Source organism: Limanda limanda, chromosome 10, assembly GCF_963576545.1.
Source record: "Limanda limanda chromosome 10, fLimLim1.1, whole genome shotgun sequence".
NCBI classification, from domain to species: Eukaryota; Metazoa; Chordata; class Actinopteri; order Pleuronectiformes; family Pleuronectidae; genus Limanda; species Limanda limanda.
The window spans coordinates 7,670,210-7,688,720 of NC_083645.1; the positions used below are offsets into that span (position 1 = coordinate 7,670,210).

The 18,511-nt window shown below is 41.5% G+C and overlaps 1 protein-coding gene across 2 annotated transcripts in view; it reads right to left on the reverse strand.

Moving 5' to 3' along the window:
• The window catches only part of psd2 (pleckstrin and Sec7 domain containing 2), a 39,077-nt gene extending 31,141 nt beyond the window's left edge, over positions 1–7,936 (reverse strand). For both annotated transcript variants that reach the window (XM_061079002.1, XM_061079003.1), the window contains exon 1: positions 7,686–7,936. The gene's annotated coding sequence lies outside the window, so the exon portion shown is untranslated. The remainder of the gene's footprint in view (positions 1–7,685) is intronic.
• Between the last annotated feature and the right edge of the window lie 10,575 nt (positions 7,937–18,511).

The window sequence follows — 18,511 nt, forward strand, 5'->3', positions numbered from 1 at the left end:
TGAGATTTGAACGTGTCCTCATGGTGTACTGTGATTTTCACTTTCACTGTTGGACAAGAAAGCCTGTGCAGCAGGTCTTCTTCTATCGTCTTCTATCCTCACTGGGGGTCAAGGACAAATGCTAATGAGAAGCTCTCAATTACTGTTCTGCAGAGCTAGTTATGCGAATTAATGCTGGCGTTTGATATAATATTCTTTTCTCTGGAAAATAAGACAAGATACAAAGTGGAATAGATTCAGTCTGTATGTGCGAAATGATTTTAGGTGTAGTCATTGACAGGAAAATTTGCCAACAATTTCGATAAATGATGGAATAATGGTTCTCAAGCAAAACAAATATTGATTGGTTTCAGCTTTTTACGAATGATGGATTTATTCCCATTCAGATGTACCTTTAGCCTCAGTGTACCCTCAAGCATCATTGATTACAAGCCCAAAACACTTGATGACGCTAAGGTGCACAACTAAAGTTATGTCCCTAACATCTGCTGGTGGCCACTAACACCTTCTAATGGTGTTTGGTAAGCTCAATTGTGCAGAAGGCCTTCAATGGTACAATGGATATTCAACATCTTGTCCTACATCCTAAACAGATAGCAATTCTAAAGAATTTTTCTTGAGCCTTAAGAAATTGTGATTGGCAGTCTCACAGCTTTTCTTATTATAATTAAAAGACAGATTTATTGATAATGTAATGGTTTAAATCAAACTCCTTATTATAAGAGGAAGTGGGTATGTATCCTCATTATAGAGAAATAATCGCGATAAATGATGGCACATAGAATAGAAAATATTCAAATTGACTGAGAAAGTGTTTATCTTAACCTTGCTAACAGCAGCTCAATAAGCACAATAAGCACAACAAGACACAACAAAATAATTAATTTATAGTCTCATCTTTGATTATGAAAATCCAGGCATATACAGCATGAGTCCGCATTGTTACAGTTAATTTTGGTATGGCATAAATTAAAATAAAGTAAATTGAGCAAAATTACGGACAAATATTTTATAAAGCAGATCTCTGAGTTGAAGGGGTTCTATTTCTGTTGCCGAGTGCAGCCAGCACACAGCCCTGCCTGCCTGATCAAAGCAAAGTCCTGTGAGACTCTAATACCTACTCTGCTGAATCATGCGCAGCAGGGGACCTGCAGCATAACTGCAGTTAAATATTTACAGGAATTCAGATAATTTCTGACAGTATGTAGAGGACGGAAAGGACCTTGCTTTAACAATTCACATTAAACAAAGTTCAGCAGTTTCTCAGGGAAAATCTTAAGCATTTTATCTTTGTTTTGTTGCAGGTTAGGATGTGAGCCAATCTATGGTGTTGCAAGAGACTTAGAATTTCTGCTGAGCAACGAGGACGCCACAGACCCACTAAATGTTTTATCACAGATACTAAAAGGAAAGATGCAAATTATGCAGAACCAAAAAGACAGATAAACTTCCTCTTAATTTCAAACGTGTCACCAAATGACAGTTAACCTTTGCTTTTTTTAGGACTTGATGTTGCTGTACTGTTTGAGTTCACCTGTGGGAAAGATACCGTTCAAGCCAACAATAACAAACTCAAGACCAAGCCAGCACATACCTTGTCTGAATAAGTAAAGAGATTGTTCTTCACACACTGAGATCGGGTTAAGTATCAAACTCCCTCTCACTCTGAATGCTGTTGAAAATCTCAAAGGTTACTTTGACTGATCCTTCAATACATCTGTGATTGGCTCATTCAGTCTTGTTTAATTTTTACTTTTACAATAAAAAGGAGCATGGGAATAATTGCTGTTATCTTTTTCGGGACTAGACAATTTGTTTCAGTTTATTCCATTTGCATAAACATCATCATACTGCACAGTTCAGCATTTATCACACATGATAATATAACCTATTTAACTGCATATTGACATACAAGGAAAAGTGCAATTCAGAAACTGGTAGCTGCAAGTCATTTGCATGGATCATTCTGTGATTCCGCTCAAATAATCCTGAAGTGAGGTAGAGAATATTTGCAACATATATCCACCTGAGTCTTTGGCAGGTCACGCTCGTGCACATCTACTCAGCATATGCAAACACGTACCATTTGCATCCATTTATGCCGTTACACAAAGAGACATTTGCACATATTAACATGCAGACAAGCACACACACACACACACAAACAAAACGGTGACACATCTCCATAACTGGAAACAGGGAACAGTTATGAAACGAGGCACGAAAAGTGGGAATTCTCTGCCTCTCTCCCTCCCTCTCTGTATCTCCAGTGTCCTGTTATTTCCCCCACTCTCTTCCTCCTCTGTTTTTCTCACAGTGCAACTCCACTCTCTCTTTTCTCTGTCTAAGCCTCTCATTTTGCAGTAATTGAGGTAAATGGATCTTAGCCAGCAGAAAAAGGAAAACAGAGGAGGCTGCGCTGCGAGTCCGACTGCCGAGGAGAGAGGGAGCAGATGTTCTCAGACACCCCACGTGGACGGATGAGGAGAAAACCCTGCCAATGATAGTGATAGCGTTAGTGTGTGTGTGTTTTTGTGTGTGTGTTTGTGTGTGTGTGTGTGTGTGTGTTTGAGTCTTTTTGTCGCTGTATATACAATGGTGAACAGGACAGACTTATTGCATTCTACTTTTGTCAGCAGAAGACTGGGGTTCTTAAGCCTTATCAATTTCCTTTGATTGCGATCGGACCATCTGCCAATCATGTGAACAACACACCCATACACATTGGCACACACACACATTTGCACACACACACACACACAAACTCACACACACACACACACACACACACACACACACACACACACACACACACACACACACACACACACACACACACACACACACACACATCTGAAATCATGGCCCAACCAGGCATATGAACCAGCAATCCAGTGAGGAAGATGCTAGATAAAAGGCAAACTCGCCATTAAATAGCTATTCTCTGTCTTCATGTGCTTTGTATATCTCTCTCTATCATTCTGCCTGTCTCACACACAGAAACACACACACAAACACACACTGCAAAAAACGCACACAGACACACATTATGGTGTAATTTATTGATTCTCCGAGACACAGAGCCGCAGTCCACTGGGAGTCTCCAGCGATAAGCATGACCGCTCTCTATCAGCAGCAGGGATACCAGAGAAAGACAACTGAGGTAATCAGACTAAGAGCTTCAGAAATTAGAGAGAATACTTATTCAGAGCAAGCACGCTTACTGGAATAGAGAGCCTGCTTCTCAAGTTCCAGTTGTTTTCACCAGTTAAAAGCAACCAAACTTAACTTTGCTATGTCCGACTGATGGTTCTTAGCTATTTAGTACCACACTTTCCGAAAGTTGACAAATCCATAAAAGATAGATTTAAGGGTCAGTGTTGAATTTGGTGTGATTTGGACAACCAATACGTTAAATATTAGTAAAACCTGAATAATCAGGTGACCAGTGTTCTGTAGCATGGGGGCTCCAGCTCAACAACATAAATTGCATCATCTAACTTTGAATAAACAGCTGAAGAGCTCTTTTGTGCAGCTTCAGGGTTTTGAGAATTGAGTCTTTACTTGCTGCGGCTCTACTACTACAGGTCACTTGTACAGATTCAGAAAGAAAGCTGCAGCCAGAACAATCACAGGTCAAGCAACAAGCCCATTCCAAACAGACAGGTTAGGAACAAGCACGTCACAAGTTTTCCAAAATGCAGCCAATAATGTGGATTCATTTGGATGAGAGCTTGGAGGAGCCAAGATTGTTAAGATGTTCATGTCAGCATAGTTTGAGTGTGGCTTCACAAACTCCAAGTACCTGACACAGCAGAAGTAGCAAATCTAACTGATTAATATGATACCGTATATAGAGTCTGACCCATACAGGATTTTGGGAGCTGATGCTGTTAATGATTTTTTTATATATCAGCCAATACTCTCTATATAGGTTGTTTTTGGTTGCTGTTCCATTTACAGTGGAGGTGATTTATGATGGGGTTTTTCTCTCTCTCTCTCTCCTGCACAGGGACAACAAAGGCTATAAGAACAATATACAGTATGAGAGGAGTTTGTGCTACTTACTGGGCAAATAATGATGACACAATTTCTATAGTAAATCCTTTTCTGTCTTATGCTCTAAGATAAAATGTTTTGATAACCGCACATATTATAACTTTATCACACTGATGTATATCCAAGTGTACATTTATCCTGCATGTTTGGTTTTAAAGGTTCATAAATGCAAAACAAATGGGGTCAATCGGTGTATTGGTAGGACCTTGCTAACACGGCTCAACAAGACACAACTGTGCAGACTCATGTATTTCAAACGCCGTAACTTAACCCTGTAAAATATAACAACTTGACACTTTTGTGGAACTTGGCACCTTTCCTGTTCCAGTGGAGTTGCACCATGGCCAGATGTTATTGGCAGTGACTGAATGTAAGATGGTGCAGTGGAGGAGAGGATTACCAGGGATTCCCAGAGAGTTTAGCAAATGACCGAGCTACACAATAGCATAGAAAATCTGGTTGTGGCTTTTCTGAATCAAAATGGAAGGACTTGCACTACCAACCTATGAAATAATGAAATTATGGCCTTAACATAATATTATAGAAATTCATGTTCTGATCTTTAAACCCTTAATCTACTTAATACGTAATATCTATCTATCTATCTATCTATCTATCTATCTATCTATCTATCTATCTATCTATCTATCTATCTATCTATCTATCTATCTATCTATCTATCTATCTATCTATCTATCTATCTATCTATCTATCTATCTATCTATCTATCTATCTATCTATCTATCTATCTATCTATCTATCTATCTATCTATCTATCTATCTATCTATCTATCTATCTATCTATCTATCTATCTATCTATCTATCTATCTATCTATCTATCTATCTATCTATCTATATATCTATCTATCTATCTATCTATCTATCTATCTATCTATCTATCTATCTATCTATCTATCTGTTTTTGTATAAATCTTTTTGAAAACACTCGTCTGTTATGGTAAACACTGCACCGTTTTTTGTGTAAGTGGTGGAACTGCCAGTCTATTGACCACTTTTAACTTTTCTGAACTCATTATGTTTGTAATGATGCCTGCACTCATTTTAAACTGAATGAGTTTTCTTTTGTTTGTGCCGTGTGCCACCATGACGGTTTCTTATTGAAAGGCATCACTCACAGTTACCACAAGTGGTGCTTCACTGTGTACATTGACAGCAAGTTGATTATCTCAAATATTATTACTAATTAGAAAAACTGCAGCAGAGAAAGATTGGCGAACATGACACTCAATAAAAAGGTTTCACACTTCGCAAAGGATCTTTAAATCTAGCTATAGTTAGCTATAGAGCTAACAGTAAACAAGGTATGATTTAAATGTGCACCTTAATGAATCAGGAATTCTGCATGGATGTTGGCCATATGATTGTCCCCTCTGTTTAAATGTTGGCCCCTTTATGGTCCCAGATTTAGAAAATGCTATGATCCGCCACTGCCTTAACCACAGACACCAGCAGGACAACCCTCTAAACAGTTTTCATCAAGCGCTAATTTGTAATCAAAATGAATTAATGAAGCTCTCAGCTTGACTCTGATGGATGATAATCAGCTCAGCATACTCCTCAGCCCTCCTCTTGTATCTGAGAGACGCCGCAATCTCACACTATGAATGGCCTACTGACCCTGTTCACAATATACAGGCTGGATGCGACACAGGCACTATAGCCCCGCCCACACACACACACAGACACACACACATACACACACGTGGTGCAGATACATTGTCACCTTTCAAAAATGCTGTTGTGCTACAAACAGAGATGCAGACGGAGAAGAGGAAGAAGAATCATTTCCTGCTTGTTAGCCTGCGACAGGAAGTGCAGGAAAATATGGACTTGGAAGAGGTCCAGGGTGCTTCCCTCACTCAACCTGCTCTGCCTTCGAGTCACACCAGCAGTAACACAGAGCCCCCAACCAGCCACGTCGGCCTACTGGAGCGGAACAGCTCGGCCAGCTCCCCCAAATCACCCCAATGTGTCACTTCTGTGTCATCAAGGTCAAGCGGCCGCTCTCATTTTATCACCCTGAATGTCCACATCTAAATACAGGCTCACGGGATAATGTGGAGATTCATCTTGTTATGGCACTTCCATTTTGTCGAACAAATGTATTATAATTACACACAGCTAAAACACAACATACCCTGTCTGGCATCTGAATGGTTTTCAAAACTGCCCTTTTTTCCATATTCAAACTTCAACATGAATATACTGTATATATTAAAAAGTATTGATTCATTTGATATGTAATCCAAATAATACATTTCTCAAAATGAGTTGAAGGTGCACAATGCTTCCTTTCAACGTACAAAATTATGTTTTTATATAACTAAGAGGGATGAAATGGAGAAAGACGAGAGGCGAGAGGAAGCGATAGACAGTTTGTTCTGGAGTGTGCTGCTGCTGCTGCTGTGTCTGACTCTGTCTGACACCGACTTCAACTTGATTCCACCGGAGCCGGAGCTGCACTCTGAGCCTGGGAGAGCCCTCCGTTGTATCGGGGAGGAATGTGCTCCACTGTACCTACTAGACGTGTAAATGTCTATAATTAAGATAATAACGACTTTGCTTTGAGGATGAAAAATAAGCTGCTATCAAACACCTGTTTTAAAGAAGCCTCCCACATCCTGGAGAAGCAAAGATACAGTAGGTCTCGGCCCAAAAGCAAATCACCATGCCTCTATTGTGTTATCACATGTGAGGGGGTCAGATTGTGTATAGTCATCCACACTGGGTTTATAGAAACCATAATGCTCTTTAAGGGTTGTGTTTAATAATCACTTTGCTTTTAAAAAGGTCAATGTGCCTGCTCCTTTTTCCAAAGAGTCTCCCAGTACACTTGGAAAGACATAAACAAACAGGAGATAGACAGGGCTCATTGTCTGTCTCTCTCCGTGTGTGTGTGTGTGTGAGAGAGAGAGAGAGAGGGAGAAGTGGGATGGGGGGGGGGCGGGGGGCGAGCGCGAGACAGCCATGTTCTCCCAGCCTCCTCGAGCCGGTAACCATGACAACAGGATGGCTGGGAGACACGGCTCAAGCTCAATTGAGGCCGGCGTCTTTCTTTTCCTCCAAAATAGACCTTGGTCGCGTTTCAAGAATCGGCTTGTCCTCCCTGAAAGCGGACAGGAACTAACCGCTCTTTCTCTCGGAAGAGGAGAAAACACACAAACACACACACACACACACACACACACACACACACACCACCGCAATATCCCACGGCCCGCACGGTGCGTATCTCTCAGCCTGCGTGAACTCCACAGACACTGCTGTCCTGCGCCTGTGTGTGGGTGTGTGTGTGTGCGTGTGTGTGTGCGTGTGCGCATGTGTGTTTGTCTGTGTGTCTGTGTCTGTGTGTGTGTGTGTGAGACTGAGCATTTTTTGGAGTCAGATTAAAAAAAAGACCAGCAGGACGTTCAACGCAGCCTCCATGATAAACCCTCTCCCTCTCCACGATAATAAACTAAACATAGCGGATATCGCTCCGTCGGTATCTCCCGTTAAACTGCTCTTTACCGTCAACACCGCCATCCATGATCCTCACTGAAAACGTCAACACTGTAACCGTGTGTGTGCTTTTATCAAATGGACGCATCGTGTCTCCACTCACCGGTCACTGCTGAGGATGAAGAGTTTCACAGCCGCGGTCCTCTCTCTCTCTCTATCTCTCTCCCCCCGCCGGGGCTCCACATCCACACCGGGGGTCCAGCACTGACGGAGGGGACTTTTTGTCTCTCTCTCTCTCTCTCTCCGCTGGACATCCACACACCGGCGTGCGCGTGGTGTAGCCTGCACAGTCTCTCGCAGGCTGGCAGGGGCACGCAGGAGGTCCAGGCGGCGGAGAGCTGATGTAGCGATGAATGGAATCCTCCTCCTCTTCCTCCTCCTCCTCCTCCTCCTCCTCCTCCTCCTCCTCCTCTCCTCTCCTCCACGGTGTGTGTGTGTGTGTGTGTGTGTGTGTGTGTGTGTGTGTGTGTGTGTGTGTGTGTGTGTGTGTGTGTGTGTGTGTGTGTGTGTGTGTGTGTGTGTGTGTGTGTGTGTGTGTGTGTGTGGATGCACTGTAGCCTGCAGAGAACACCGAGCAGCAGCAGCTGTGTTGACACCCGTCACTCTCTCCTCATATAACTGTCCCAGACCTGGAGTGAGTTCAAGTCACCGCTTCAACTTTAACTCCATCACATAGGACCTGGTGTTTACTTGAGATCAGAGGGTTCACACAAACCACCTGGAGAGGGTCCCAATATATGTCCTCACAGGCATGGATTTTATTTCTTCATCAGATTTGGAACTTGTCTTGTTTTTTTTGTGTGTGTGTGTGGGGGGGGGGGGCTGGAGTTTGGGGAAAATGATTTACAGACGGCCAGATAGTGCCGTCCAAGGTCTAAAGTCCTGCAGCTGTCATATCCGGGAGCACTGAGCATTATTGGTCACGCTTTAGTTTGGGTAAAGAGGAATTTGATGTATGAGGGAAAACATGATGCATGAAACTGTCAATACCCGGCTTCTTTTGACCTGGAGTTAACTGTGTTCCATATAAAAAAGCTCAATCCACTGAAGCCAGAAACGTACTCTGCATAAATTAAAGTGTTTGCTTCATGTTTATAATCTGCAACAAATAACAGAGAGCTCAGCTTGACTTGGTACCAGTAAATTATGATGGGGCTTAAATTCTATTTCATTCCACATGCCATTGTCACAGCACACTACCTTGACCTTTGACCTGCTGGTTGCTGTTATCTTTTAATAGAGTTGCTCTATAGGCAGTTAGTGCTGGTCAAAATTTAAAACTATTTCTGCAATGTAACTGTAAGAAATCGTATGTTTTTAAGGGTTTAATTGTTGAAGATTGCCTCTGACCATATTCTTACCACAGAGGAGTCTGAGTCTCAGTACTGCTGACATTTCTCAGTTCCTCTTTTTTCCTCTCCTTTGTTGCAGGACTGTAATTACAGCCTATCCAAAACAGAAGTAATGAACCACTGTAAGGAACACAAGCAGTTATTTGGGCTGGAGAACAAGGAGGAATAAATGCAGTGTTATCTGTCATTCCAGGAAAACTGTGCATCATGGTTGCCTTTGTCAACATGCCTTTGTATGCCGATTATCAATCATTCAATCAAACTTTATTAGAACAAAATGCAGCATCCTCTGTCCTTCACCCTCGACTGTAGTGAGGAAAACCTACACAACAAAAATGCATCTTGGTCCTAGGATGGACGAAGGTAACAAAGCACATCAGCAAAATAACAAAATGTTGAACATCTTTGAGAGAAGACGGTGGAGAGATGTGTTTGTGTTGCCTCTCTGTCAAGCTGAGGAGTTGATTGGCAGTCAAAGAGAGACGGAAAGAGATTGTGAGGTTGAAAAGACGTCTGCACTGAGCTTGTGATGATGACATGTGTTCTGTTCGAAACTGAGATAACACAAAATGTTGAAATCTTGGCTCCAGGCTACCGACAGACAGACAGTTCATGTTATCTGCCGGCCTATACTTTGACTTAAATTGTTCTCTGCCCTTGATAAAGCTCAAAGGGCATTTCTTCCAGTCATGTCCACCACTCACTTTTCACTCACTTTCAACCAGCTCTTTCACCAGTGCTCATCTTCTACCAGTAAAACCAATAAAGTAAAAATAAGCCAAGAGCCTATTTCAACTAATCACATATGGCTCTGCACTGTCTACTGCCAAGATATTACAACAGTTTCTTCAGGGAACTTCCACACAGCCCTTTAAAGTTCCAAGCTTTCCAAGCTCCAGTGTAACGTCTGCATGGAACCTCTGCCTCAGATCCACTGATCAATACCACATTAGAGGGAGAAGAAGGAAGACGAGAAGAATGGAGTGGCTGAGAAGAGACGAGGAGAGAAGAAGGGGAATAAAGAAGGAGAGAGGGACGGGTAAAGCATGGGTGATGATGTGGATAGAACAAAAGGGGCCGCAGGTCGGTGGGTGTCTTTGAAGACAAGGGGAGGAGAAGGTTAGAGGCAGCGAGACAGGTGGAGGGGGGGGGTTACGCAAGGAGAGAGATGGAGAGGGGAGGGGGGGAAGGAGAGGGGGCTGAAGATGACAAAGAGAGTTCAGAGGATGCACATATGACCGGAGAGAGAGAGAGAGAGAGGGAGAGTGTGGGGCAAATAGTTTTTGGGGAAACCCACTGCAGACGCAAAGTCAATCCTAATTACTAATTCATTAAGTTGGCCGGCTCCCTTCCCCCCTCTGCAGCCACCACAAACACACACACACACACACACACACACACACACACACACATACACACACACACACACACACACACACACACACACACACACACACACACACACACACACACACACGCACACACACGTGCACTCACTGCTCCCTCTCCTGTCCCTCCCTCCATGTCCCATGAGAAGGGGAGCGATGGATGGATAGAGAAATGAAGAGGTGTGTCTGCAGCTAAGTGACATCTGCACGGCCGAGATGGCGGCAACGTGTTGGGAACACTGGAAATCCCTGATGTGACAAAGGGAGGGGGGGGCCCCCGCTGATGAGGAGAAAAGCTAACAGCTTGCGTTTTGGTTGGTTGGGGGGGGGGGGTGGTCTCCTGTGATGGTGACCATAAGTGTATTAATGTGCAGGGCTGTTGTGTCAGAAAACGTATACGTACGGGTTTCATCATGTGTGCATTTACCTTTGTTTGTGTGTGTGTTCGATGGGCATTCAAGTGTAAAGTGTAATGGCATAAGGAGCGTGTGTGTGTGTGTGTGTGTGTGTGTGTGCGTGTTGGCATAAAATGAAATGAAAGCAAGTAGTGGGGTAGATAAATCAATATGCTGATGTTGGTGCTCTATTAATAACATTGTGAGCCTAATCAAAGTGAGGGGGAGGTGCGAGACGAACTGATGGTGTGAGTCTTCAGTCTCAGACTTTCTAGGTGTGTGTGTGTGTGTGTGTGTGTGTGTGTGTAGGCGACAGAAGTGCACACATACATGTTTTCCGCCACACAAACACACACACCAACACCACCTACAGCATTCCCCTGCTCATGCTCACACATGCAACTCAATATGAAGAAAAAGGACACAAATGCACACACACAAGGACACATTCTTCGACCCGAGTGTGCATCCACAATCACACACACACACACACACACACACAAGAAGATGCACTGCTGCTGACTGAGATGGAATTAAATAGAGAAATCCTCCAAATGAGCATCGATCCACATAGTTTACAGAGGATCTGCTACGGCAGGGCAAACAACAGGGAGCTCTGTGAGACAGCTGGGGAACACACCCACACACACACTCACACACACACACACACACACACACACACACACACATTTACACATGGGATGCATTGCAGGCCCATATTTTTAACACAAACACAAACCACAAAATACGTGTATACATCTTGTGGATGTTTGATCTGAGGACATCACAGCAGAATGTACTTTAGAGTGTAAAAGCATGCGCACATATCTGACGTGTATGTGTGTGTGTGCGTGTGTGTGTGTGTGTGTGTGTGTGTGTGTGTGTGTGTGTGTGTGTGTGTGTGTCTAAAGATGAACATAAATCAGGGTTTCTACAGGATCTTTACAAGTTGTGTCACTAATCACAAACCGAACCTCCCATGACAATGTTCAAGAAGTGCTGGCTTATTAAACGGCTTATGCAATAAAACTGAATAAATTATTTTTTTTGAAATACTGTTTTGCAGGGATACTAAGAGACGTTTACTGGTGCAATGTTTCAAGAAAGTAAACAGCAAACTTATATTCTTTAATATTCTTTAATCAATAATATTTTGTGAAGTAAGTGCAATATTTAGCATATTGTAGAGGTATCTGGATGGATGAGAGAAAATGATGTGGTCTGTAGGTCAACTAAAACATAATACAATCCAATGTTTAGATGCTGTAAATCCATTTTCAGCTGCATGCTCTAGAAACAGTTAGCAATAGCTGGTGAACTCAGCGGCGCATATAGCAGCTAAAGAATCACATATTTCCTTCATGAGTTGGTAGAGAGCGAAACAGAGCTGATAGGAAAACGTTTGTCAAGTGATCAGAAACATCCACTCCCTTCTCTCTGAGAGTTGGATGCGTGATGAGGGTCAGCTGTCAGTCGTGATGTTCTGTCATTTTTACATTTCTATTTATTTATACATAATGTAAACAAGATACATTATATTTAATAATATAATAATTTGGGCATAGAGCTTGGTTAGCTGTTTCCCCATGCTTCTACATAAGGGCACTTTCACATCTATACCCTGTTTTGTTTGAACTTCTCTGACTTTACAGTTTAGTCTGAACCAAAATACCAGGTGTGAAAGTAGCCTTTGACCATGGTTTGAACCAACCGACCAAAAATGAGTCAGATCAAAAGAGCTGATCTAGATCAAACTGACCCATGGTTATCATTTGCAGTGTGACATTTTCTATGATAGTTCCCCCAATTACAGGAAGTTGAGACTGCATTAAACAATAGACAGTGTAACAGAAGCAGAAGTCCTCATTTCTGACGGTAAACTGTTAGAATGACGCCCCAAAGCAATTCCATAATGGTAAATGGATTTGTATTTATATAGCGCTTTTCTAGTCTGATGAAGACCACTCAAAGTGCTTTACAGTACAGTTTCACATTCACACACACATTCGTACAGTGCATCTACTTGCAGCACTTTGTTATTCTATGGGGGGCTATTGAGGGTTCAGCATCTTGCCCAAGGACACTTCGGCATGCAGATGGGTCAGACTGGGAATCGAACCGCCGACCTTCAGGTTGGAGGACGACCACTCTACCCCTCAGCCACAGCTATTATAGTTACAACCAAATGAACGTACATTCGTTTTCTCCATGGATATACTATTGATTTACAAGTGCTTCATAGATCACATGTAAACAATGTAACAAAGACATGAATCTTGGTTTGGCCCTAAGCTCGTATCCTCCTAGCTTTAAGTCAGGGTTGTTCAGAGGAGATAAATGTTTTCACCATGAAAAACAAATGAGTGTTCAGTTCATTTGTTTGGTACTTCTAGGAAACTGAGTGCAGCAAGACACGTTTTAGCACTGGGGCCTCATCAGTAACACAACAACCTTGATCCACAACACGAATCGTTCCCTGGTTTCAGCTTCATGAAAAAGCAAGAGGGGAAAAAGAATCATCACTCCTGCCTTCATGTGGACATCATTATTTAGCTGCACAGCTTTGTGCTAGACTCCTGTGATCCCCCTGACGACCTCATCAGCATTCAGTACTGCTGAAGAGGAGTGTGTGTGTGTGTGTGTGTGTGTGTGTGTGTGTGTGTGTGTGTGTGTGTGTGTGTGTGTGTGTGTGTGTGTGTGTGTGTGTGTGTGTGTGTGTGTGTGTGTCTGTGTGTGTGTTGCGCTCATCTGGGTCATTGTATCCACAGGCATGAAAAAGCAGTTTACAATGACACACATCTCTTCATGTGACACAGGCAAACAGAATGGAGTGGGGGAGGGTTTTCATGTGAGCATCAGTCACTTTCACCTGTGACCACTTGTCCTCAACACTGAGCTGAAAAAATGAGCAAACAGAAAGATACTGTGTGTGTGCACGCGTTAGTGTGTGTCTATCCTCAAATTAAACTGCAGATGAATAATTGATTGCTACCACATTGCATGGAATTTCTTGAGAGAAATGAGAAACTAATATGTGCAGACACGTATATAATCTATATATATATGTATATATGGAGAAACTAAAGCTGTGTTTATATGTGTTAACATTTGTGTGTGAGAGTGTGAGAGATAAGGACAGACAAACAAGGAAAACAGTAGCATCTAAGCCAACATGGTGCCAGAAAATGCCATGTGTGCCACAGACACTCGGCCTTTCTATGCCAAGTTGTAAATATGGAAGTAACATAAGAATAAGGAAGACTGACTTTCCCTTTAATCACGCGGCAGTTGAGAGTTCCTGTACAATGGGCTAAATTATCATATCTGCCTTATGTGGTATCCAAGCTATACACTATGCAAGTTATCATACAATCCAAGCAAACATAACACTTTGAAAATGTCTTTTTCACTCAAATTTGCTTAAAATTGGTTTTCTTTCCCTGACACATGTGTGGTGTAATCCAAGTGTCTGTAAGCCCTGATATTCAAATTGACTTGAAACAACGTCATATACACAATGTTGTAAGCCTGAAAGTCTGCCAAAAGATCTACATCTATCATATAGTATATGTTGAACTAAACTTTACACGGGTGAACATCCTGATCGTGGTGGGCACAGCTATCAATGCTAACAATCAAACTTTGGGCAAAGCAGACCACTTTTTTCTGAGAAAAAGGACTAATAGATTCACTGCTCACAACCAAAAACAAAAACATGAGCAGCTACTGCAGCTGTTGATGAGTATTTAGGAGCGTAAGAGCCAATCTATTTCCCCCAGGATGTGATACAGACAAAAACAGAGCTCAATGGAAAGTGAACATGACAACATGTGATGTTGAGTCAACTATAAACTCTTTTAAACTCAATATGAAAACTATGCAAATGCTGTCATGGTACACCAGTCACCCACAGTTTGTACTAGGTAAATTAGTTTGGGGACTTTACAGACATTCTTCTTTGTGGTCTGCTTAACTGGATTCATCTCTTATGTGAAGCCATGCTAATGTACATCCTCTTCCCAGAGCAGGCTCCATGGTGGTGGGCTCCATGCATTAAACATGGGGGCGGTCAAGGAAAGAACATGTGGGAGAATACAAATTGCCTGCCCGCGTTGCTGAATCAGGGCAAGAAAATGATGATGGGAAATATAATGTTGAGGGAAGAAACTGTCATCCTCGGCTGGGCTGCTGATGTTATTTGAGACATATTGCAATTATTTGTCTTTATATACAGATGAAGATGTAAAATAAAAAAATGTTGGTACTGGAATAAGACATAAGATAGATTATGCAGATTTAGTCTGAGCAGAGCCTTCATGGTGTCTCCTCTCTCTTTCTGTCCTGCATGTTCAATTATTAGAGGTCAAAGGTCATGGCATGTGTTGACATTTGAGCAGGGCTTGGGCAACATACTGCAGAATCCAGAGCCCAGGACACCAGGAAGAGTAGCCGCTGTTACAACACAGTGGCTAATGGGGATCAATGAACTCAAAGTGAAACCCGCTCACACACCAACACCAAACTGTGTGCCCCAAGGGGAAAATTGAAATAAAATAAAGTGTTTATTTATATAATATATGAATATGCAGCATGGAACCATAATATTAACAAAATATGCACTTAAACCAATACAGAAATAGAGAGAGGCTTTATAAAACATAGCAGAGCAAAAGGTGGAAAGTGCAAGATGAAGTATTTTAGAAAGATAGTCAGACAGATCCTTGATAATACATTTTGATCTATTAAATTCAATTAATAGAGTTTGTATGTATTAAAGGTGGCCACAGAGTCCCTGCAAAAACAACTCAACACAGGATAACAATCACAGAGCAACCTTCAGACCCTTACCATTTCAGTTTATATCAATTTGTATTATGTGCTCAAAGTACCACAGTGATATGTGGGGCCTCTGGGTGTCTGAATTTAAAGGCCTTAATGGCTTGCATGAATAAAATGTAGGAAGCATTTAATAGGTCACATAACTCAAATGAACATTCCAGAAATTCCTTTAAATCATCTTTCAACCTACATGTGTTGTCTTTTATTGACCCAGAAACAACATGAAGTTTAACCTTTAGATTTCACATGCAGCAAGATTTAATGACTAGCACACGTGAATTAGGTAAATATTATACATTATTACACTGTAATTTACATACAGATGTCTACATATGTGTACACCTATATTCTATTTTAAATCTATTTATTTTATGTATTTTATCTTTATTACATGTTTTTAACATTGTAATTAATATAAAAGGGGTAAAAAGATAAACGAATAAAAATGTCAAAAGCTGTTCTTTAAATTAAATTAAATTACAAGTCATGATGCCACAAGACCAATGTCTAATCACTTTTTTAATGAAATCAGTCGAGACCCTTTTGTTTCTGAGTTACTGTTTACCTTTCTCCACCAGAGGGCGCCACTCAAGCATAATTACCATTTGAATGTGAGCACATTCTCTCCACGATGATGCGGATGACGCCATAACGTGTTGACAGCAGCCGGGACTTTCCCAAGGTGTGTCCTTCAAAACAAATTAAAAGGTAAGAACGTGAAGAGGATTAATGATGTGTTCAATAACAGGAAAACACTTTCCTCTAATGAATCATTTCTGTTAAAAGCACCTGGGACATTTAGAAGGTGTTGTTTCAGTCTGACGGGAAGAGATTAGAATCTCTGACAACATTCACCATGTGCCTACTTAATAAAATACAATAGAAATACTCAGATAGCTGAGCTACCTATTCACAGATCAATGCCTTGTTTTGACCCCAGAGGTTAAGAGGGAGGAGTGTGTGTTTACCTAGGTTTGAATCTTTATTTTATCTTCTTCTAAGATCAGATATCAACAGGTAAATATACCGATAAGGAAAAGAGTAGGTGAAAACTAAAATTAATGTTGTCACATTGACTTATCTTAATGTAGATCTAGGTTATTGCCAGACAAGGGGAGGGTTTAACCTGTGGTTATAGATAAAGAGTCAGGTCTAGTGACGTGGACATAACTATAGGTTCAAAATTGAGGTAAGAAGTAAACCTTTACCTTAAGGCTGATTGAAATGATCATTCATCTTAGTTGTATAGTGTGTATTAGTGTGTGTTTGTGTGCAGACCTTGAGCTTTCAGCCCTGATACCAGTGACAAACAGAGAGACAAACACACCAGTGTCTGGTATCACTGTAACACTGGTTTTGGGGGAAAACACATCTGATGACGGCTGTGGTTTCATTTTGCGTAAGTGAAAGTTGAGGGTAAATTCAACTGAAAGTGATGAAACTGATACTAACCTTTAACTGATTGAACCTTTTTTAAATCCCTCTTTGCAGCCATGCATTTGGGCATCATTTATTGTACAATTTGAATAAAAACTCTGTACCACTAAAATTATTGTATATTGACTGAAATGAACTTCCATGGCCTCCATCGTTCCTGAAAACTTCAGGAAAAAAGGCACTCACAATATATAAGGGTGGCGTTCACATGGACTCTTCTCTTACACGCTGTTAGCATGATTCCATTTAAAGGAAGCGATGTATTTTTAACAGACAATGTTTTCAATAATGAATGATTCAAAATACACCTTCAGATATTAAATGCTATTTTCTCTCAAGCAAAATGAATCAGCTAATGGGTGTGACATTCAGGTTATTTCTAAAAAGCATCAAAAATTACTCATTATTTACAGACCTGTAATAGAAAGCCTGAATCTCTTTCTTACATGTGCTTTTGAATTATGTCTTGTGATTCATCATTATCCTGTTAGTGGTGTCTGATCGTCACAAGGTCCACAGTGTCTCTTGGTACTTTACTTGTTTTTATACGGAAGTTATTAACTTAATACAACTAGAATTAACAATAAGCATAAGAGAAGGAAGAGCAGTGAATAATGCCAGATTTAATTTACCGTAAACACTCCCTGCAGGACACACCCACACAGCTCTCATGGGTCAGTGAAGTCAGGAAAACAGGTGAGTCATGGTTGAACGTGTTTGAGACACATGTGATATAATTAATCATAATTACTCAGATGCACATTACTGGCACTAACCCATCCAACTGGATTTATCTCATCCGACTCCAAGAGGCGCAGCAAACGCACAACAATGACTGCTGGGACGATAAGCGGGTCAACAACCTGTTGACGGAAAAGTACCCATAAATAAATATCCACATTCCATCTCCCCTGTGGTGCTGTGATTAATGGTTTCATGCAAAGCCAGCAGGACTTCCTAGAGGAAGATAAGGAATGGAGGAGGGGGGGGTAAACAAAGCCAAGCAGAGACTGTCAGTGAGATCAAATTAAAACGACTGAAATCGCTCCCATTTCCCATGTTGCTGCATGTGGAAAAGTTGCACAGCCTGTCAGGGGAGGTGTTGCTCCATGTGTCCTTGACTGTGGCTACATGTGACAAAGGAGCTGATAGCAGCTTGTGTCTGCAGACAGAAACCTGAGAGTGAGTAGGTGTTAATTTGTTAGCTCATATGTTGGGTAAGTATCCATAGGTCCCACACCCGCTGCATATATCCTCTCTCACTGGGGTAGTTTGATAATTTCCTTGTTTTCCACCCTAGTCTATAAATGTCTTATTCCAGTACAGTCCACTTCTCATGCCCTGGTTCCCCGACCCCTGACAGGGACATGTTGATCCTATTTATTGTTTCACTCATGCCTGAGGGAGGCTTGTAGGATTGAGGTCAAATCGTATCCCAAACTTTAACCATTAATCATGCTTACTGCTAACCTTAACGTAACCACAATTCATATGTTACCCATAACTTTAACCAAGAGC